The following is a 23,033-nucleotide window of genomic DNA, read 5'->3' as shown; positions in this document are numbered from 1 at the left end:
AGATACGTTTACTGCGGTACCTGCTTGATGCTTGGGATCCTGTTAACCAAGTGTTCCAGATTAGGGGCAAGTCCATCCCTTTGACCATAGTGGACATTTACTTCTTGACTGGGTTGTCAAGGCGGGGTGCCCCCATTTCCTTGTCCGGTTCGGTCTGAGGGAGCGATTCCGTGAAAGATTATATCCGTCAGTATTGTAGGGAGGGATCCCAGCCGAGCAAAGACGGCAAGGTTTCTATCCATGATATCACTGACAGGTCTCTCAGGTCTATTCTGTACACGATTTGTAGGATGGCTGGCAGCGCATCCCCTCATGTTGCCAACAGGTCATATGTGCAGCACGCCCTGGAGTGTCTTCAGCCGAAAGTTTTTAATTGGTGTGATGCAGTACTGGTTCAGATGAAAAACCAGTTGACCAAAGTAAAGGACGGGAAACTGAAGAATTTTGGCTTCGGTTCAGTTTTGACTGCCTTCGCTTTGGAGAAGATACCCCTGATGCAACCTCAGTACATTCTTCTCGACTTGCCATCTCCTACTGAGCCACGCATGCAGAGGTGGGTCGACCACATGGCTAGACATGCAGGTCAATCTCATGTTACTTTTACTGATGCCTTCTTTAGGTGGTTCGAGCGGCAAGATATGGCTTTTGTCGAGTATCCATACATTGGCATGGATTTCCGAGGTGATCCGGATTTGGTATTACCGGATGGCGAGCAGTGGGGTGATCTTGGTAAATATTTTGACCTTATCACTGTTTACTGGTTTTTTTTCTATTTATAATGTCCTTGTGCTTTACTCTATCAAGACTCTAATCAAACTCATGTGTGGATGCAGATGTTGGTCCCGTCCGTCCAGCAGTTCGTCCGAGAGCTCCGGCCGCTGCCCCAGCAGGGGAGGCTCCAGGGAGAGCTATTCTCCGTGACCTTGACTTGGCCGAGACTCTTGCAGCTGTGCAGGAACAGGTCGAGGGTCTTACCCTTGGGATTCCGGATGTACGGATTGTCGAGTTGCCTCTGCGATTGCAGCGACATACTGCTGGTGTTCCTAGACGATGGTCTCGTCTTCTGCGCATGATCGCACAGGCCGTGGCATGTTATCATGAGCATCACTAGGCTAGGGTGCCCCCCAGCCATTTTTGAGTTTTGGGGTCGTATGACCGATTTTGTCTTGGTTACAGAACATTATATGTAAACCGTAAACAGTTATATATATTTTTGATTTTCGGGGTCTATCCCAGTTTTTATGTGATCTATGTATGAAACATCGATGATGCTTCTCTTTTTATCAATTTTGCAAATGTCTATCTAACACATAGTTTGCTAATGAGTTGGTTAATGTGTTTAAGTTTCTGGAAATGTGTTGATATTGGATAAAATCAAACTGTCTTTCCAAGATTTTAACTCTTAGGAACTTGTGATAAATAGATGGATTCGGACAGAGTAGGTACCATTGAGCTGTAGTACCACGAGCTATGAGTCTAGCCTGACGACTAGCCGGCGTATGCCATGGGTGATGGCATCAGAGAGGAGCTCTATCAACGCGCTATACTCAGCGATATTATTTGTTGATTGACCAATACATACCCCCCTGAAACTCATTAACTCGCCGCTTGGGTTAAAAATGGCCCATGCTGCTGAGGATAGGTTCCTCGAACTACGACTCGCTCCGTCAGCATATCCAACCCATGGTTCCAATGGATTTGACATTTGCAATAAGTGTAAAAAGCGGATTACTTAAACCGGAACAAACACTTTAGCGAAAACAAAAATGTAACAAAAGCATACAGGTTACTATTAGGCATAGTAACGCTTAAGGTACAACCCGTTGCGGGGTTGCGCCAGTGGAATTTCGTCATAATCTACCAACTTGTAGGCACCTTTTGCTAACACACTTTTAACAATATAAGGGCCCATCCATAAGGACTTGAATTTCCCAGCTCCCAATTTATCGGATTCTTGGTCATAAAGCAAGACCAAATCACCTTCCGAGAAGACACGGGGTTTGACATTTTTGTCGAACTGCGCTTTGACTCGTTTCTTATGGGCTTCGTTGGCCAAGGCGACATCACGACGGGTTTCATCCAACTGGATTAACTCCAAGAAACGAGCTTCTTCTTCTGAGGTTCCAAGGAGGAGATCAATTTCGAGTTTAAGGGACGAAATTTCACACTGGATCGGTAGGATTGCTTCTAGGCCATATACCAGTTGGAACGGTGTGAACCCAGTGGCATTCCTTACCGACGTTCGGTAGGCCCACAAAGCCGAGTACAGGATCAAATGCCATCTTCTTTTGTGAACCCCCACCATCCTTTGCAGCATGCGCTTCAGGACCTTGTTGATTGCTTCAACTTGTCCGTTAGCTTGCGGATAGTATGGAGTAGAGCTGTCGTGAGACAATCCTAGTTTGGCAGTTAATTCAACCATCATGTGATTGCGAAAATACGATCCATGATCTGTTACTATGGCCTGTGGTATGCCGAATCTAGCGACTACATGATTAAAAAAGAATAGGGCTGCTGTTTCACCAGTGTTATCCAATGTAGGCATCGCCTCGGCCCATTTGGTAAAATAGTCAACTGCGACTATAATATACCCATGCCCCCCAGTCGAGGTGGGGTTACATTGCATGAAATCGATGCCCCATTTGGCGAAAGGCCCCACAGCTATTATTAGCTGTAGAGGAGCGGGGGGTCTTCTGGTTTTGCTATCAAAAATCTGACATGCATGGCAACTTCTAACTGCGGTTATGCAATCTTTGAACATGGTTGGCCAGAAGTATCCTGCTCGTAAGATTCTTTGTGCTGTAGCATATCCAGATTGATGCCCCCCACAGGTGCCCGAATGACATTCATTCAGGGCTTTTTCGGCCTCCTCATGGGTTAGACAACTTCTCAGGACCGTATCGACACCACGACGGTAAAGCGTATCACCGACGATCATGTAGTCTTTTGCTTGGTATCGAATGCGTTTTTGTTCTGAGTGAGAGGTGTTTGGCCGAAACTTTTGGGTTTGGAGATAAACTATTATATCTCCATACCACTCATCACTTGCTGATATCAGAAACAAACTTTCGTCCACAATCGATTCTTTGGACGTTTCATCGTTGGACAATGATGGGAGATCGCATAACAATTCTGTGAAAACTAAAGCTTTCTTCGATTTGGATTTCACAAATTCCAGATCAAACTCTTGAAGGATAGCTATCCACTTTGAATATTTGCCCCCAAGCAACTGTCGCGACAGTATATAAGTCATGGGGTTGCAATCTGACAATATGGTGGTCTTCTTGAAGAGGACATAATGCTGAAATCTTTGTATCGTTTGAACAGCAGCAAGTGCTAGCTTTTCAACATGAGAATATTTACTTTCTGTATCATTTAAGTTTTTACTTAAATAATATATAGGGTGCTCAATTCCGTCGACTTCTTGAACTAACACCATTGCAATGGTCGTATCTGCTGCAGCCAGATACAGGTTAAAGTCTCTTTGATAGTCCGGGGCGTACATTAATGATGCTTTTACTAGCGCTTCTTTCAGAGCATCAAAGGAAGCTTGCGCAACCTGGTCCCAGACGAAAGGTACATCCTTTTTCAAGAGACGGGTATAACCTTTAGCAAGTTCTGCGTAATTCGGAATGAACCTCCTCAGAAAGTTTGCTTTCCCTTGGAGTTTCTGAATCTGAAGCAAGTTCGAAGGTGGAGGCAAATTAATGATTGCCTGCACCTTGCAAGGGTCGAGACGAATCCCATCCTTGGAGACTATAAAGCCAAGTAAACGACCAGAACTGACGCAAAACACACATTTGTGCGGATTGAGTATTATCTTGTAGTGTCGGCAACGTAGAAATATCGCTCTTAAATGATGTGGATGATCAGTCCGCTTTTGCGAATGAGCCGGAAGATCGTCGAGATAAGGTTGAACGATGTTCTTGATGTCATGGAAAGCATAATTCATTGCTCTCTGAAACGTTGCCCCTGCGTTCTTTAAACCAAAGGGTAATTTTCGATAAGCGAAGGTGCCCCACAGACAAATAAATGCAGTCTTTGACTGGTCCTGTGGGCGGATATTAATTTGATTATACCCGGAAAATCCGTCCATAAACGAAAAGATTTCACATCCGGCGCATTCATCAATTATCTGGTCGATGAAGGGTGTAGGGTAGTTGTCCTTTGGAAAAGCTTTATTTACATCCCTATAATCGACGCACACTCGTATTGTTCCTTGTTTTTTCATAACAGGGACAATATTCGATACCCAGTCGGTTAGAGGAACCGGGTAGACGAAACCAGCATGGAGGAGTTTTTCAACTTCTGCCTTAATGGCAGTGGCTTTCTTGGGGTGCACCTGCCGAAGCTGTTGTCGTACTGGTTTGACATCAGGATACATCTTAATTTCATGTTCAACGATACTCGAGTCGATGCCTGGCATTTCATCATATGACCAAGCAAAGACATCTCTAAATTCGCGGAAAAGAGCTTTATATATTTCTTGTTCTGAAGGGGAACAACCTTTGCCGATATAAATATTCTCTACAATGTCTGTTTTGGTCGAGATATTTATGGCTATAGTCTCTTCTATATTGGACAGGTTTCTCTCGGAATCCACCGTATTTACAGTATTTGTTAGGAATTCAAATACTGAAGGGTGATATAGGTCGCCTTGAGTATCTTCCTGAGGAAGGGAACGATGGTGGTTATCATCCCATGGTGCCCCCTCAATCAACATTGACTGTAGGATTCCTTCGTCACTTGCATGCACTCGTGACCAAGGATCCAAAGGGGTACCACATTCTCCTGACCTGTCTACCCAAATGCTTGACGAGCGTTGATTTGGGCTCGCCTCCCATGCCTGAAACATTGATTGCTACAATATTTCGATCGGGCTTGGGTGCAAAACCATTGCACGATCCATGATGACTTTGTCTTTTGCGACCTTCGTGGAAGATATCATGTTGCAGGTAGCCACCAATGGTACATTTCCTATGTACATATGATTTGGTAGCGAGAAAGTCCCCATCATCGTGGGGTCTTTCAACAAGCCTACTCCTATATCTTGAATTGAATGGTCGCTTTCATGGATCATGGGAATGCTTCCCGTAACTTGTGAACCATTAAGGAGGAAGTTCTGTTGGTCGACGACCGTAATCCCTCCTTCAAACGGGAAAGCGATCTTCCTAAAATAAGTCGACACGACAGCTGCCATGGCATAAATCCATGGTCTTCCCAATAGGATGTTGTAATCCAGATTTCCATCTATGACTTCAACATCAATCTCTACTATTTTTCCACCTAGTTCAACTTTCAAGTTACTTAGGATACCGTAGGGGGTATATGTCCTACCGTTGAATGCTTTTAGTGTTGTCGACGATCTTGACAAGGTTGGCGACCCTAATGTTTTCCAGCAACTCATCGACATAATACATGTCGATGCCCCCTCGTCAATAATTGTTCTGTGAACAGTTTTGTTGAGGGCCTTCACTTGAATAAGGAAAGCTAATTGAGCTGGTAACTGAGGGTCATACCCTTTGTGATCAAAGGACACAAGATTGGAATCCTTAGGATCAACCCCCCCTATTGCCGATAACAATGCCTGCCTTTGGGATGGACAATTTTGTAGTACTTCTAGAGTCGACATAGCGGATGGCGATTGAGCCAAATCTTCTACTATGTTATAATGCTGCGCCGCTCTGGCACGAGGATTAAACGTCGACTTGTGTACTACACCCTTAGGTGGTTTTATCGTTAATTCTGGCATTATGGGTGGGACAACTTCTGTCGAAGTTGTTGTCGAACTACTAGGTTGATCTTTACCTTTTTCGTTTGACAGTTGCGGATTCCCGTAATCTTTGTTCCTTGTCGAAATCAAAGCATCATTTTGCTTCTTAGAGATCGACAACATCAGCACTTGCGACGGGGAAGCATTTCCACTATCAACCATATTTTGACCTGGATTGGGAAATGGATCAGTCAACACAGCTGGGTTCTTTGGACTTTTAAAGAATCTCTTGAGCTCAGCTTTGTATGGACAATCTGTTGTCTTGTGATCTTCGTCACATATCATACAGGGCCATTTCTTTTTCCCTTTCTCAGGAGAGTTCGAAGAAGTTTTTTCAGGTGACGGATCATCCTGTTGCTTCTTCTTCCCTTTGTTTTGCTTCTTCTTGCTTCCTGGTTGATTGGTTTCTTTGCCTTTATCTGCCGATATGGCATTTACTTCCGAAGCAAGAATCTCTTCATGGGCATTTTGATCTGAAGTCTTACGGGCTTTCTGGGATGAAGCCTTTTTCGATTTCACGCTTGCAGTGCCAATCACGCCATCTCCGGCATGAGAGTCAATATTCGATTTAGGAGGTGGAGGAATTGAAAATTCAGGTCTAGGGGCGTCAGGTATTTTGTCGTAGAGCGTGCCAGACTGAGTATATACTAAGTCTAAATATTGAGCACGAGCAATGACTTGCTCCTCTGTTACGACTCCCCCCTTGGCCACATCTTCCGTTATAGCTGGAAGTAATGACTTTATAAACCATTCGGCTAATAGCTGATCAGGAACGTATGTTTTCACCATCCTACGACGGCGACGCCACTCATGTATATGATCAGATATGTGAGTAGCTGTCGTCTGTTTGAAGTTGGTCAGTATCTCGGTTCCTGTTTCATACCTGATAGGTAATTGAAAATGGGTTAAGAAAGTCGTGGCTAAGGAGCTGAAATTGTCGAAAGAGGCTCTTGGCAATTCTATATACCATTTGGCCGCCGGACCTGTCAATGTCCTCTGGAAGAGGCGAAGTCTTATCGAATCATCGTTCAGAGTGTTCGATGAACACCATAGATGAAAGGTCATAACGTGATTCAACGGGTCTTCACTTGGATTTCCATTGAATTTAGGAATGTCGGAGGGAAGTTTGTGAGGAATCGCTGGCCACCAAGGGGCATAAGCAATCGGATCGTTCGTCAACCGATGTAAATCAGGTAACTCTAGAGTTGCCACGAATGGCAGCTGTTGACTCAGATTAGGCGAAGCGTACCCAGGATACGAAGGGATTGCCTGAGCAGTTGGTCTTTGCATACCGGCATAACGTATTTGATGCTGGTATGATTGATACGGTTGGTGGACTACCCCACTGTAAAGTGGTTGGTTTTGACCGTATTGTAGGTACGGTTGTCCATTGTTCGCAAAAATCTGCTGCTCGGTACCTTGGTACACTTGCTGGAACTGCGGTTGTTGATACTGCACCAACCATGGTTGTGATACCATTGGTTGTTGTGCGATGCTTACCACTGGGCCAAGATGAGGGGTAAGGGTACCGGTTTGTGCTTGTGTTGCCCCGCCAGTCGGCGATTGTGGCTGGGTTGCAGGGTCAAAGGGTTGTTGCATTACAACCTGAGAAAACTGAGGTTGACATGCGACAGGTATCGTTTGAACTTGCGACACAGTCACAATTGCTGGTGTCGTCGGGATGTTCGTCACAGGCATCTGTTGTTGCATAGAATACACAACTCTTGGTTGCTGGGGTAGCATAGGTATCCAACCACTTGTAGTTATTCCAGTATAACCTGAGTATGGTTGTGAGCTCCCGTATGGGTAACCTCCCGGAGGGGGTAATGAAAAAGCATATTGCCCCCCATACGGTGGTGGTCCGGAACTGAGAGGATTTATTACACCTCGAGGACCGGATTGCCCAAACTGATTTCCAAAAGGATCAATCTGTTGAGTTCCAACATAGGAGTTACCGGGTATTATCCCGGGAGAACAAACAGGAACAGACCATATTGTCGTCATGGCCCCCGAAGGGACCCCCTCCAGCTGTTGAGAGTTAGGGACAGATGGTACGTCGGCGAACATTGTCGGAATGACTGCAGGGAGTTCTGCTGTCGCTGTGTCATTTGGCACAGTCCTAGATGTTGACGGTTGTTCAGACATTTTGAGTCTATCCAATAGATTGCCTAGTGATTCTTCAGGAACTTCTCTGGGTGATAGGCTAGCTTCTGATGCAGTAGGAAGTAGAGTGATCCCTGCTCCAAAATTTGTTGGAGTAGTTGCTTGCGGATCTTCTACAATTTCTTCTATTGCGATCAGACCGGGTGGAAGAGGAAGACCGTCAGGTCCGTAGAATATTTCTGGTGCCGAAGAAGGGGTTGTTTCGACAGCGACAGTTGTTTGAGGAGCAAGACTCTCTGAACCGATCACTGATGGAACTGATTCAGTAACACAAGTATTTGCTCTCAGACTAGGATCAGTGTTACTGTCCTTCTGGGGCTGTTGAACTTCTTCAATAGGGGAAGGGTTTCCAGAAATGTTTGGAGTAACCGGAACCTCAGATGTCGTCAGAACACTTGTTCTAACTTTGACAGGAGATTTGGAACCAGTTGAACGAGATCGCTTTGCCCGGGTTGTTTTCGATTCCGGAGACAAAGACGGTTGACTCGTACGCCTCCGCGAACGACGGTTCATCGATTGACTTTCTTCCACGGTTGCGGATTACTTGATCAACCAACAATGCACAGGGTAAAATGTGTTTTCGAATTGAATTAATTTTAGACGCTTTTTAAGACACAACTTGCTTTTTCACTTTTTAAGAGTCGAGAAAAAGCTAAAGATGACTCTAGTCTCCTTCGATGTATTAACGAGCCCGTAGTGACAAATGCTCGGGTGGAATTTTTCAGTTATAGAGTTTGAAAAAGGCCAAAAGAAACTACTCTGGAGTTCTAGGCAGAGGGTGTGCCAAACCTTTCGCGAAACCACAGAATACGTTTTACGGTACGAGTGGTCGATCTTCGTGAATGCTGTGTTCACTGCATCGCGATCAGTAGGGCGGTCGACACGGCTTCCTATGGATAAAGGCTTTGTTCCTATAGGGGTCTCCCAATATACGCGACGGTACGCGGGAGCACAAATCCGTATTAGTGCTATCGTCCCTCAGGAGGAATCACCCACCTTCGTAGAGATCGACAGTCACTATGTTTAACGACGCCGGTTCACGTCTCTACCTAGACCTCTTGTTATAGCTCCAAATCTCACTCTTATGGTTTGTGATGCTGCACTTATGGCCTAGGGCAACCCCTCCTTCCAGACCTGGTCCAAAAATTTAAAAAACAGTGTTTTATTCCCTATACGCGACTTTGCCCTGTGTTAAACGCGCGTACACGCGGGTCTGTCATACCCAACCCGCGTGTATCTATTAAAACACTTAAAAAAATATAATTTCCTCTTTTTCGGGCGGTGATCGTGGGTTTACCTGCTGGATCACCTGTTAGTGCCCGTGGCCCAACTGTTCCCAACCAACTCCTAACTAAAAAACTACTTTGGAGAGGGTATAAAAAGACATCAAAGGGAAGGCCAAGGAGAGAGAGAAAGGAGAGCAAGATTATTATGCTGAGATTTTTCCCTTAGACCAGGTCTGAAGTCCTTGGTGCATTCTGCACTTCCCCCATTTTGCATAGGAAACCCTTGTTTCCATGTGTATTGGTGATCATTCATCCTTGACATCATCATTGAGTAAGACTTGGAAGGAGCTCTTGTTGGAGGCTGGAGGCTGGAACGAATCCGGGAGGAAGCTTGCTTGGAGCCTGCTGAAGGTGTTCAGGTGATATCTTTCCGATATATGTACTTTATTTGCCTTTATATATAAAGAAACACGTCTTTGTTCCCGAATAATCTTTCTTTATGCTTATGAGATTCTTGTGTTGAATTCTTATGAAAGTGGTTACTTAAAGATTTTTTATAACTAACTTTATAGCATAAAGATGATTTATATATAAACTTCTATACATGTACTGTTGTGTTCTTTGATTTGTTTGTCTTGCAGGTCAAAGAAAGAAGAAGGGAACTCCAAGAAGGGTTTGCACCCTAACGGTCTTCTCGAACGTAGGACCTTAGGTATGTACCCTAAACATTAGAATTTGCTTAAAAGTAAAAAAGATGGCTGTGTGTGTGTGTTTCTTTGTATAAGCAATTTTCAGTCTGGTAGAGTCTTAGCCCAAAGGACCCTAGGGGTACTTTCCCTTCAACCACCTCTACTGTGTTTCGTTATGTTTCAAAGCGTTGTTAGATAAATTCAGTTCTTTTTAGGTTGATCTTGCTTAGCAGTTTGCCTTTATGGATCACCACGTGATGTATGATACAACTCCTAAATGCAGTCTAAGAATGATAAGCAAGCTTTTTTCAATTCTTTCAACTTATGAAAATCTTAACTACTGAAGGAAAAGAAAGACATCATATTTTCAAACAGATCATAGAGCACACACTGATGCACTTTTCCTAGATCGACATGCAAACTGTCAAAATGCACATGCACAATGCAAGTATTTCTTTTCTTCTTCCTTAATGTTGATGTATTACAAAAAGAAAGCTGTTGTATAATTTCGAATTCAATTTCAAGCGAAAGCAAACAAGTTTTTGTTCAATAATCAAAAGAACACCTTAAGATTCACTCGTTTCAACACAAGAAATATTGAAATTCGAACCATATAACGAAAGCAAATGCTCAAGCAGCTATGAACAACAATAAACTAGCTCTTAGAATCACAACGACACTTTCTCATAGGTCTAGATCCAAGAGGTCATAGCAAGACTAGTTCACTTTCGCTACGGGAAACTGTGAATGAAAGCAAGAAATACAATAAGAACAATCACGGTTTCTTCATACAACTGAGGCGGAATGAAGGCAAAGAGAAGTAGTTTCAGCTGGGTATACAGGTTGACAACAGGCTGCAAAAACAATACTGAAAACTGGGCAACAGACAGTGGGGAATCCCAGTTGCACAAGGCAAAACTGGATCAGCGCAGGTGCTGCACTGTCAATCTGACATGTAGCGCAGGTAGCCCCTTCGGGACCTGCGTTGCAGCGCAGGTAGCCTTTGCTGCAGCTGCACTGAAGAGACAACTCTCGTCTCTCTCAGATTCCGGGTCACAGTTTGCTCAAAAATCAATGGTTTTTGGCCAAATCAGAGGCTATCAGTCAAGTATACACTAGAGGATGATTAAAGCAAGATGAACACTATCACAAAGAGCTAAAAAGAGTCCTTGTCGATCAGCTCTTCAAATCATAAACATGCCCAGCACTGGGCTAGAGTAGCTGCCCTCTACTTTGCATTCGAAGGACTCGAATGCAGTTCGATTCGGTACTCCCTTTGTTTAAGAAATGAATAGCAAGAAACACAAGCTACCAACGCCAGTCTGTTGTGGGGAAAAGTATCCAACACGGAATGACCCTATCCCACTCTAAGGGTGATAGTTCCTTAGCAACAGCTGAAGCAAAGCTATCTAAAGTTACTTCTTTATGACATGCGAGAGATGAAAGGAAGAGATCCACTTACCGATGTCTTGCGCAAATGGTCGATCCAATCTCCTCTATTTGCCGCTCGCTCCCAGCTCCAAGTCTTCTCACGGGCCCAGCTACACGAGATCCTGCGAACAAGACAAGAAAAGGAGACTACAAGAAGCATGCATTCATAATTGATTCAAGGATTAGCATAAATCAAATACGCAAGTAAGACAATACACCATTGAAACACATGCGAATAGAAGAACCTCAAATGCTTTATTAATATAAGGAAGTAAGGTTCAGGTGGTGATACAACCATAAGAGGTCCAATCCAGCATCACCTTCCCAACGGAAAGAAATCTCCTCTTCACCTCCCTCAAGCAATCACCCAATACTCTCAACTGTAAACCAACAGCAATTCTTTGCACCAAATTTCGGCCCTTCAGATCCCATGGGATGAGATCCTTATATAGAGTTTTGGAGTGAAGATAAGTCAGCTTGATGTGTGACTTGTTGTCCTCTTCAACTCCAGTTGTTCTTCAGTCCTTGAGTCCACTCGGAGTTTCTACCTTCCACTTGGAGTTTTAGAAGCTCTTAACTCATCATTAGGCGAATCTTTTGATCCAAGTGTCATTTTGGAAGCTTCCTGGGCACTGGCACATTGAGAAAAGATTCCTCCACATGTCAAGGTACGCCCAGCGCAAGTAGCATTTGTTGCACTTGCTATGCAGCGCAGGTACACCATAGAGCTTTTGACATTCAGCGCAGATGCTTAGTGGAGCAGCTGCTTTGATCCAAAATTGACTTGTTTTTTAGTGTTTTTCAGTGGAGAACTGATCTGCAGTGCTGTGGTTTGCTGACCTTGTTCCTCTAGGGGTAGGAACAACATGTTTAGGGACTTTGGATCCCTTAGATTATTGACATTTCATGCTCTATGCTGTAAGGCACAAAAATGTCTATAACAGTAGGAAATATGGAATTTCCTTGAATCCCAAGAAATCTCTATTTGGTTTGGAAGAAGGTAAGTTGTTAGGGCATATTATTTCAAAGGATGGCATAAGAATTGACCCGGACATGATACAAGCTATCTTACAAATGCCCCACCCAAGAAACATCAAAGAATTTCAAGCCTTCTTGGGTAAGATCAACTTCTTGAGAAGGTTTATCCCAAACTTAGCAGAATTGATCAGATTACTAAATAACATGCTAAAGAAGGATTCAAAAGTGAAATGGACAGTTGAGGCCAATCAAGCCTTTGAAGGTATAAAGTTGGCCCTTAACCAAACTCCAGTCTTAACAAATCCTCAATTCGACAGAGAATTTATCATTTTCTCTTTTGCCTCCCAGCATACTATTGCTGTTGTTTTATTACAGAAAGATGACCAAGGAAATGAGAAACCCATTGCTTTCTTCAGCAGAGCTCTTAGAGATGCACCTCTCAAATATCAAATCATGGAGAAACAAGCTTATGCTTTGGTCAAGGCCATTACAGACTTTAGGATTTACATCCTTTATTCCCATGTTATAGCTTATGTGCCAAGTCCCATTGTAAAAGACATTCTCACTCAAGAAAACTTAGAAGGTAGAAGAGGAAAATGGATTGCCAACATCTTGGAATTTGATATTGAGATAAAACCAACAAAACTAATAAAATGGCAAGGCTTGGCCAAACTAATGACAGAAGCAAACTTCCAAGCCCTAGACATAAACCAGCTGGACAATGAACCGGAGCTGGCGACTCCAAAGATCAATGTAGCCTTTGAACAATCCCCTTGGTACTCTGATATATGTTATGTGTTACAAACCCTGTGTGCTCCACCAAGATTGTCCAGAACTAAGTGTGGGTTCCTAAAAATGAAAGCTTCAATATTTTGTGTCATGGAAGGCAATTTGCTTTGGAAAAACCATGAAGGTATACTGTTAAACTGCCTGATTGAAAATGAAGCTAACAATATCACCAAAGAATTTCATGCAGGTGACTGTGGTGGACACTTGTATTGGAAGTCCACTGTGGATAAGATTTTGAGGGCTAGTTATTATTGGCCCACTGTTTTCTCTGATGTCAGGAAATTCACCACCTCTTGTCACAACTGTCAAGTGTTTGAGGGAAAGAGAAAGTTACTGCCACTTCCTTTGAGGCCTATTGCAACAGAGAGACCTTTTCAACAATGGGGCTTGGATTTCATTGGGGAAATTCACCCTTCATCTTCAGACCAACATAGATGGATTCTAACAGCTACAGACTACTTTACTAAATGGATTGAAGTTGTTCCATGCAGACAAGCAAATGATTCCACTATCATTCAGTTCCTTGAGACCAATATTCTTTCTAGATTTGGTTGTCCTGATAAAATAATAACAGACAATGTTGTTGCCTTCAGATCTAAGAAGATGGTGAATTTCTGCCACAAATTTCACATTACCTTGGGCCATTCTACTGCATATTATCCCCAAGGAAATGGCCTTGCTGAATCATCAAACAAAATCCTTGTGAACATCATAAAGAAGGTATTGGAAGAAAATAAGAAGAATTGGCATAAGAAGCTTGTGAGTGCCTTATGGGCAGATAGACTAACAACCAAAAGATCAATTGGGATCAGCCCATATGAGTTAGTTTATGGATTAGAAGCCAAATTTCCTTCATCACTGGGAATCCCTGTCATGAAATTACTTCAAGAGAGTCAAGCTGAGCCAAATGATATGCAAAGAAGGATAAATCAAATAATATGTTTGCAGCAAACTAGAGACCAAGTTTACAGCAGAGTTCAAGTTTTACAAGAAAAGTTAAAGAAAGCCTTTGACAGAAGGACCAAGGCAGAAGATTTTAATGTTGGAGACAAAGTCCTCAAGTGGGACTCAAGAAGAGAAGATAAGGGAAAACATGGAAAATTTGATTCCCTTTGGAGAGGACCATTTGCTGTTCAAGCAGTACAAGGAAACAATACTTATTTCCTTAAAATTCTTAATGAAATTGATTTGGATGAAGGTCCTATGAATGGCAGGATGTTGAAGCACTATTTTGACTACTACCCATAAGTGCAGCCTGAGTTTCCCTTGTACATATTCAGGTGTATATATTACTTTCTGTTAAAATGTAAAAATGCAGTTTCTCAAGTTTTATTAGTTATCAGCAAAAGGCAAATGAGTTCAGAGATCTACCAAGATGGGAAGAGTACAATTTGGCATGTCAAAGCAGCATACTTCAGGATTTAGTAAAAGCAGTCAAGGGCCCAGGCATTCTGACCTGCTGTTCTTGGCTTTTCAAATGGAAAAGCCATCCCCATGTGGAGCCACTGTTAGCTACCTATACCAATAGGTTTCATATTTCATGATTGGCAAAGAAAGTTCCAAATATGCTCTGCTTTGGTGATACAAAGATCCCATATTTCCAAAAGGAGACCAGGTGTGTATATAGCTTCATGTTGATTAAGTTTTGATGGGTGGTCCAAAAGCCTAATCTGGATCATGCCATGTTTCAATTTTTTTGTTGTAGAATAGAGAAAGAAGTCTGTCCAAACTGTTTAATCTTGGCAGACCAGTAGCTTAGGTAGAGAAGTAAGGTTCCCAACTGCTTAATCTGGGACCTTGGAAGCAATAAGGGTAGTTCTAGATAGAAAATCAAAAGGAAAAATCCAAAGAAAAGAAAAGGCACATAAGGGTCTGCAAGTCTAAGTGCACCCTCCATGAAGAAACAAAAAATGCTAGGCAAATAGATGGGTAGGCAGATGGGGTTGCAGAAATGTCATTCCTTACAATTCAATGTGTGCTAACCTATTCACAAAGGAATATCAATGGATTGAGAAGGTCTTCTTCTCCATCATGTTGCAGCAAAATAAAGAAGCATGACTAACTTCCTTTTCCCCTTTTTCACCTTCATTACTAACATCCCTTCATCAGTTGTGTTCATGAAAGAATTTGAGGTTTTATGCTGGTTCTTATTCCTTTGAAAGCCACATTTCTTGTCTAAAAATATTTTTATTTTGATCTACTCCCTAAGCTAAGTTATCTTCACATAAACTTAGTGATTTCACTCCTCATTCACCTTTTCCATCCATATTAACCCCTAACTTCTATTATCTAAATCCCCTATGTTACCCTTTCCCTACTATTATAACACTATGGTGTATAAACCCCAAGCATTGTATAAATATCCCTCCCCTTGGCATTATAGCCCTATGTTCACTATCAGGGATTAAATTGACATCTGGTCAATTTAAGAGCCCTAAGCCTTACCCCTATTTCCCCTTTAGAAGTCATTTAACCCACTAAACCCTTCATTTGCCAAGAAACCTTGTGATAAACCCCTTTTTACCCCTAACCCGCTTCATTTGCAAAATACATACAAAAAACCCATTTTTTCCATTTACCCAAAGTCTTAGCGCTATCCGCATTTTTATAAAAAAAAATTGAAAAAACCATGTAAATTGCCAAATTCCTAAGGTTCCCGCCGGGCGCAAATCTCAAAAGAAATATTATTTTAATCCTGCCCCCCATCCGTATCGTCCGGCCACCTCAACGATCCGTCGACCGTCGGATCGGGCCCTTTTCATCTGACGGCCCTCGTGCATTTCGGACCAGCGCCGACGTCCGAAAGATACCATCCGAAATTTATCAGAGGGTGACGTCAGGCCTCTGCCACGCGTCACCCCCACATCGTATCGGAGGCCCCTCTGACAATTCCGCTTCCGTATGGAAGGCGGTGCGATATGAAACCGCTAACCACTTCCGGTTTCGGTGAACCCGCCTGCCAGCGTCACCGCCAGCGTCATCACCGCGTCGGCGCCCCCGTCCGCCTGTGCTCCACCTGTCTGCCACCTCACCATCCCCGTGGATCTCTCTTATGCCGCCACGTCACCCGATGATGTCATGCTGACGTCATCCGACCTTGACCCCACCTAATGACGTCATGCTGACGTCATCCAAAAAAAGCGCCAATGTTCCAAAAAATCCATATTTTGGCCAAAATTTCGCGTTTTTTGCACTTTTTGCAAAAATGGTTGTCGTTTTCTCTGCATGTTTTTCACGTCCAAACTCACGCCAACTTGCTGAATTCGACCTGGAGACCACTGGCGTGCCATTTCCACCTGCATTCGTGACCATTGTTAATAGTTGCTAGGTATTTATCCCTGTAAATCCCTCCTGCGCCTCGTTTTGTCTGTAAAACGCCAAAAATAGCTTAAAACAGTGAAAAAACACATAATTCACCGGCGAATCCCCTGTGCCTAGTCCCCATTTGCACTGTAAGGTCGAAATTCACCAGCTGAGCTTTATATTACCAGTGTTTTCATAAAATTTACATTCAGTTCGCGCAATCGTGGACTGGTAGCCTAAACTACACCAATTTGCTGTGAAAAAGAGTTTAAAGTCAGGCATTTGTCTTATCCATACTTTGAGCAGTATTTCAATTGCTGTAATTAACCATTTATTCTCTGTTCATCAGTAACTCACCCTTCTTTTAAAGAAAAACTCTTTTAGTGTTGCTCTGCACAGTAACACCAGTTTAGAAACAACAGAAATCCTAAAGGTGACCATGGAGCCTCCAGTAGCACCTGTAGCCTTGAATGTTGCCCCTTTAAATGCCCCTCAGAGAGAATTGGACTGGCAACCTCTAGCAGACCTGGATTATCAAATATCAGAGGAAATGCTGATGAAGACCAAGTTCCACATCCACCTGCTAAATGAATTGAAGGCTAAACATGAGAGTGGAACAGATGTATTGGGCATATGGGACTCTTCTCTCCCTATCTTCAAGCTCCCTCAGGTCAACCAGTTTCCTAATTTAATCCATCTATGTGCCGAATGCTATGACCCTACTCAGAGGGTTGTGCTTGACCCTTCAGGCTCAGTTGTTTTCTATATCACCCCCTAAGCTATCAAAGAGATGCTGAACTTCAAGACTTAGAAGAAATTAGTTCCTTTATCACTAATAGATTTGATAAATCAAGGAGCTAGATTGACAGATGCTCAGGTCACCAAACTCAATCAGCTGTACATTGGCTCTGACTCTGTCAAGTATCCTCCTATTAACCAAGTATACCTCAACCAATTGGGCAGAGATCTTGCAGACATGATTAGTCCCATTTTGGGCTATAATTCAATTGAATTTGTTGATGAAACTGTGCTGGTGATCATGCTCATGTTCGCTCCTGGCAAGTCTCCAATCTGCTATGACTATGCCACCTACATCTCTGATAAGATACATGAGCAGTTGACGAACTTGGCAAGAGAAAAGGTGTTCAGATACACCTCTTACATCTACCACCTAATCCTATATTATCAACATGAAAAGTTTTCTTTTGCTGTGAAAAGAGTGGATGCCCAAGGCAATCCAAGGTCAGTGGTCTATTGGTCCTCTGTCTTCCACTGCAGACCTGACTCTCCATATACCTACTGTGAGTTCATAGATCTCTTCATCCACCCAGCCATGTCTCTGATGATGAGCTCACCTCCTCCAAAACTAACTGATGAGATGAAAAGGGTACTTCAGTTGTCTAAATCTTACAGCATTGGCGACTGGTACTTCTACCAAAACCACACAGTTATAAGGATATATGGGTGTGAGTTGCCCCCATACAAATTTTCCAAATATGTGCCCATGAGATTGTTTGCCCTGGAATACTTCAGGCAATTTGGGAATGCTGATGTGCTACACGTTTCAGGCAGAGGCAAGAAAGCACAACTCAAGGTTAGGAACCAATTAGGCCACTTTATCTACAACAAAAGGGAGGAAGGTTGGCAAGAGGTGGATAGAATGTTAGAATCCCTTGGCTTGCAAACCAGTTTCCTTTGGAAACCATATGACCCCAATCACTTCATAAGCCTAAGAAGGGTCAAATATAGGTTGGCCAGTTATGATCACGTAAGACTTCCTCATATAGAAAAGTATGCAAATCAAACAAAGTGGAGATGAGGAACCTTAGAGGAGCCTATCACACAAGAAGAGTTAAATCAAAGAGCACTAAGAAATCTGAAAAAGGTGGCTGACCTAAAGCTTTGTTCACAGGTGTTCACTCTTCCAAGCACTCAAGTGGGAACAGCTGCATCTTCCTCCACAGCAAATCAGCAAGCAACCAAAGCTACTGAGCAAACCTCTACCAAAGGCAAGGAAAAGGAAATGGAACCAGAACAGCCACCTCATGAGGAGGTACAACAGCAACAACAATAGGTACAACAGCCACAAGAGGGGCAGCAAGAGAAAGAGCAGCCACTGCAGCAAGAAAAGGCAGCTGAGGCCCCAATTTTTACTGAGCAGCAGCCACCACAAATTGTGCCTCCTAGGCAGGAAACAACAGCTGAAGCCTCAATCCTCCAAACCCCACAAAAGGAGGATATAAGTAGAAAGAGGGACAGAGAGACTCGCCTCACAACAACAACAACTCAAGGGGAGAAAAGACATTGAATGTATCCCCTTTCAGAAGAGGAAATGCCTATGGGGCAATCTTTGGGCATGGGCCCACCAAGTATGGAGGCCTCAGCAAGTTCCTTCCAGCAAGAACAAGAGAGGATAGTGGGAGGAGAAGTCAGCTCCTCAAGCTAGCAGAGAGAAGGTGAACTGAGCATCAAACAGCAGTTCATTGACATAAAGAGGAGGAATGAGCCAATAAAAATACAGCTATATAATCATTTGTTGAAAATGGCTCCCACTAACCAGCAAAGACTAATGTCTGCATATGATGTTAGTGAAGGCAAAATGATCATGAGTCACTTCATGCCAACTGCATTGCAACCACAGTCCCCTTCAGACTACTTGAGGACCAATCTTGAGGTCCTTGCCAGGGACATCCACCCAATGGACAAAATCGAATTGCATAGGCAAATGGGTGAGATGGTGTATGCCTCCTTGGCAGATAAGACATTAGATAACTACAGGCTAGAAAATAGCCTAAATAATACAGCTGCCCAACTTGAGTTGGAGAGAGCATCCTCTCCAGCAAAGGACAACAGGATCAGGGCCTTAGAAGATATAATCATAGAGATTGGGCATGACCCCAAGGACATCAAGGGCATACAAGCATTATTGAAATTGAGGGATGCAGACATGGCAGCTTTGAGGGAAAAGATCCAAATCCCAACAACTATTCACCCTCAAACGGAAGAAGTTGCCCAGCTGAGACATGATCAAGATGCGACAGCTTTGCTGTTGTCTTTATATAAACAGCTGATCCAGACTCAAGAAAAGTTGGGAGAATCAGAGGCTGCACAGGCAGCATTGCAAGCAGCATTACAGCAAAAGGAAGGATGTCAAACATCTCAGCCTCCTCCAGAAATAATTAACCTTGAGGAAGCTCCTCCAACTACTGCTCCCCTCACTCAACAAAGAGAACAGGCAGCACCTTCTACCTCAGCACCACCACCAACAACAGAGCAGGCCCCAAGCCTGGACATGCAAAAGCTGAGAAATGAGATTCAGGCCCTGGAAGCCCAAATGATAGAATTAAATGAGGCCAGGGAGAATTTAGCCAAGGTAAATGAAAGATATGATAAATCCAAGCAGACTATGGCAGAAAAGGGCAGGGAAATAAAAGCCCTCAAAGACGGAATAAAGGAGCTGGAGAAGGAGCTCACACTGGATAAAGTAGTGGCTGAGCTCAAGACAGTGCTATGGGCCAATATTGGCCAATCCATCACCGATCAATGGCAATATATTGAGACAATTCATGAGCAGTTGGAGCTCATTGCAAAAGCACAAAGGGAAATCCAGAGATCAAGGGCCTCTCTAGGCAATATGCCTGAAGTTGCCAACAGGATGATCAATGTGCTTAATAATAGAACAAGTGCTCAGTTAGCAACTATGGGAATTTCCAACAGGAATGAGACTATTTTGTTAATAAAGAGGGTCCTAACACTAAGAAGCCTGGTGCAGACACTAGAAAGAAGGACCCGGGACATGCAGACAGAGGTCAATAGATTCATGGACAAATTTGTGGCATTGCAAAACAGAGATCTCCCTGGCTTACTGAACAGTGCAGGAAGGCTACTTACACATGAGCATTATGCCGAGAGGGTCAACACATTCGCCACAAATCAGATCACTGAAAGGCCCAGCACCTCAGAGGAAACAGGGCCAGCTACAGGACAAAGTCTCTACAACAGGATAGAAAACTTATTTTTTATCATGGATGAGATCAAACATCTGTTTGAAGTGCCTCCCAACTTCTACAAATACACAGAGGCAGATGAGACATTAGAGGCAATTCTGAGACATCAATTGCCCACACAGGAATACTGGACCAAAATGATACAGTTGATATTATAAACCAGAGCCTATAAATCAAATTTCCATTTAAATTCATAGGTGATCATGCACAGGAAAATTTGATAACACTAGCAGGCATGAAAAGGAAAAGGCTGGGCCAACTCAGCTGAACTAATCGGCCAATAAAGCAAGATTGACAGCTACATGTGACAGGGCCAAAAAACTACAGCACGACAGCCATACAGGCACATTTTTCCAGAGTTAAAGCAGAACGTTCAGACCGACTCAGTGGCCTCCAAAGGTCAAAATATCTTCTGACATACATAAAGAGCACTTATTTTGTATTCAATGATGTAATAACTTTCTTATCTACTATCTTGAAAAGTGGGTGAACGTATTCATTTCTAGAATGACTCAAGGCTCCAGATATTTTGTATGACCAATTGTATATATTCCCCCCTCGCATAATCTTGCAGGGGTTGTTGTTGATCTCTCTTCAAGAGTTTCTTATGCTGTAAATTTTCCAGACTATTAATACAAAAGCTGATGGAATTTCCAAAGCTCTGCGTTATCTGAGTCATTGTGGTGTTTTGTTGAATGTTACAGGATTCCTGCGTGTTTCATGAATCAATAAGTTTTCTTCAAACTCTTAGTTATGTGTTTTGTCATCTTCTCATAGCTCATTCATGTTCTGTGTTTTACAGTTAATGGCAAAGAAAAAGAATAGTTATAGGATTTAATCACAGATTACCCTAGACTCAATCGATGCTATTATAAATGTTTTCTTCAGTTACAGTTATAAAGGTGTAATTCTTAATTGCTGCACTTTCAGACTATATACTTTCACTGTGATTGTTGTTTCAGGAATTCAAGTTTGCTCCTGTGCAACATATCTCTTTCTCACACCCAGCTTAGTGGAAAATTCTTAATTGCCTTTCACTGGTTGAACACACCTCATAATCACAATTTCAGATTTGTTCCATGAGATATTTAAATGGCCCTGTAATTTCAGTAACTCAACTCAATATTCAGTCAACCTGTAGCCACAGACCCCATTGCCCAATGGACTAATACTGCCTGAAAACTTACACCTTAGATGCAGAAGACATCCCTCAACCAAAACATAAAACAAAACCCTGAACATTATAGCTAGCCTAAAATACTATCAAAACAGAGACAAATCATAAAGAGAGAGCCCTCTCTGATTACAGTTTGGCTAGAAACTGTAACCCAAAGATTGGTTAGTGGTTACCCCGGCCGTATTCCCTTGGGAGTCAAAGGGAACAACCTGGGAGTTAACAGGAATTATGACAAGGTGATGGGTAGTTATTTGTCTCTCAAGGCAAGTATGAAAATGAGATACTGCAAAGATTCTACATGGAGATTTGTAAACATGTTACCACCCTAAAATTTTCTAAAACTTGGACAGTTTACATTTGTTCCTAAGTCATAATGTTAAATGGTGTTTAAGTCACTTTTATGGTTTTTAGAGTCCAAGTCATAGGGTTAGATTCTCATTTCCATCATAAAATAAAGTTCAACAACCTTGTTTGACACTTTATGGGTCCCATATCATGTTTTGAAAGTCATATGTTTAGCCATTTAAAAAAAAAAAAATGAAACTAGCTACAAATCCACATTTTCATAATGCAGACAATGTAAAAAACCAGTTTTGCACTACGAAATCACTGAAGCAACGTTTTTTTCAGCAGAAAAAAAAAAAAAAAAAAAAAAAAATTTGTTTTAGGTAGTCAACTTCCAGGAGGTTGTTTGAGCAGCTGAAAGCATATTTTGGAAACCTGAAAGAGGTTTTTACTCCTAACATAATGAACTACTAACCAATCTTTCAGTTTCTTCAAATTCATTATGATATGGGAGAAATGGATGACCTAACTTGCGCTACGAAACTGTTGTAGGTGCAGTTTTTCACAAATCAGAATTTCCAGTTTACACCTGATATTCAAAGACATTTTCTGGTCACAGGAAAAGGTATTTTGGAATCCTAAAGGAGCTTTTTCTTCATCAACTCTCCAGCTACAATAACCTATCTAACATTCTTCATAAGTATTATCAGTTGGGAGATACTAAGATTTCTTTGAAACCTTAATTTTAGAGAACATATTTTTCCTATTTTACACGTGTTTTTCAAGGACAGATTCTGGACAACTGTAGAAGTATTTTAAAAAACCGAGAGAGGTTTTTGTTCTAGGCAACATGGAATACAAAAACCTCCTTCAGTTTCATAAAATATGTCATGGATGAGAAGATAAAGGCTTTTCACCACGTGCTAATGTTCAAAGATCCTAAACCTAAAAACAGGGGAAAATGTTCCCTAATTTCTAGGGTTTATCATCAGCAGTAAGGTGACAACGTGGGAGGCTTCATAAAATTCGACCTCATGAGGTTGAAACTGTCAAAGAATGCATTCAATGTTTAGTTAAGGTGGGTTAGTCATAACAAGGAGTTGTACTCCTAATTGTATTAGGACTCTAGGACTGTTAGTTAGCTGCCAAATGCATTTAAAGGTCTGTTTTAAAATAGGTGTCACTTATAGCGAATTCGAATTCTCTTGATGA

The sequence above is a fragment of the Pinus tabuliformis genome, chromosome 1_1 (genome assembly GCF_031772625.1).
Source record: "Pinus tabuliformis cultivar Carrire ecotype Pingquan chromosome 1_1, CPIR1, whole genome shotgun sequence".
Lineage (NCBI taxonomy): Eukaryota > Viridiplantae > Streptophyta > Pinopsida > Pinales > Pinaceae > Pinus > Pinus tabuliformis.
This window is presented reverse-complemented; position numbering follows the sequence as displayed.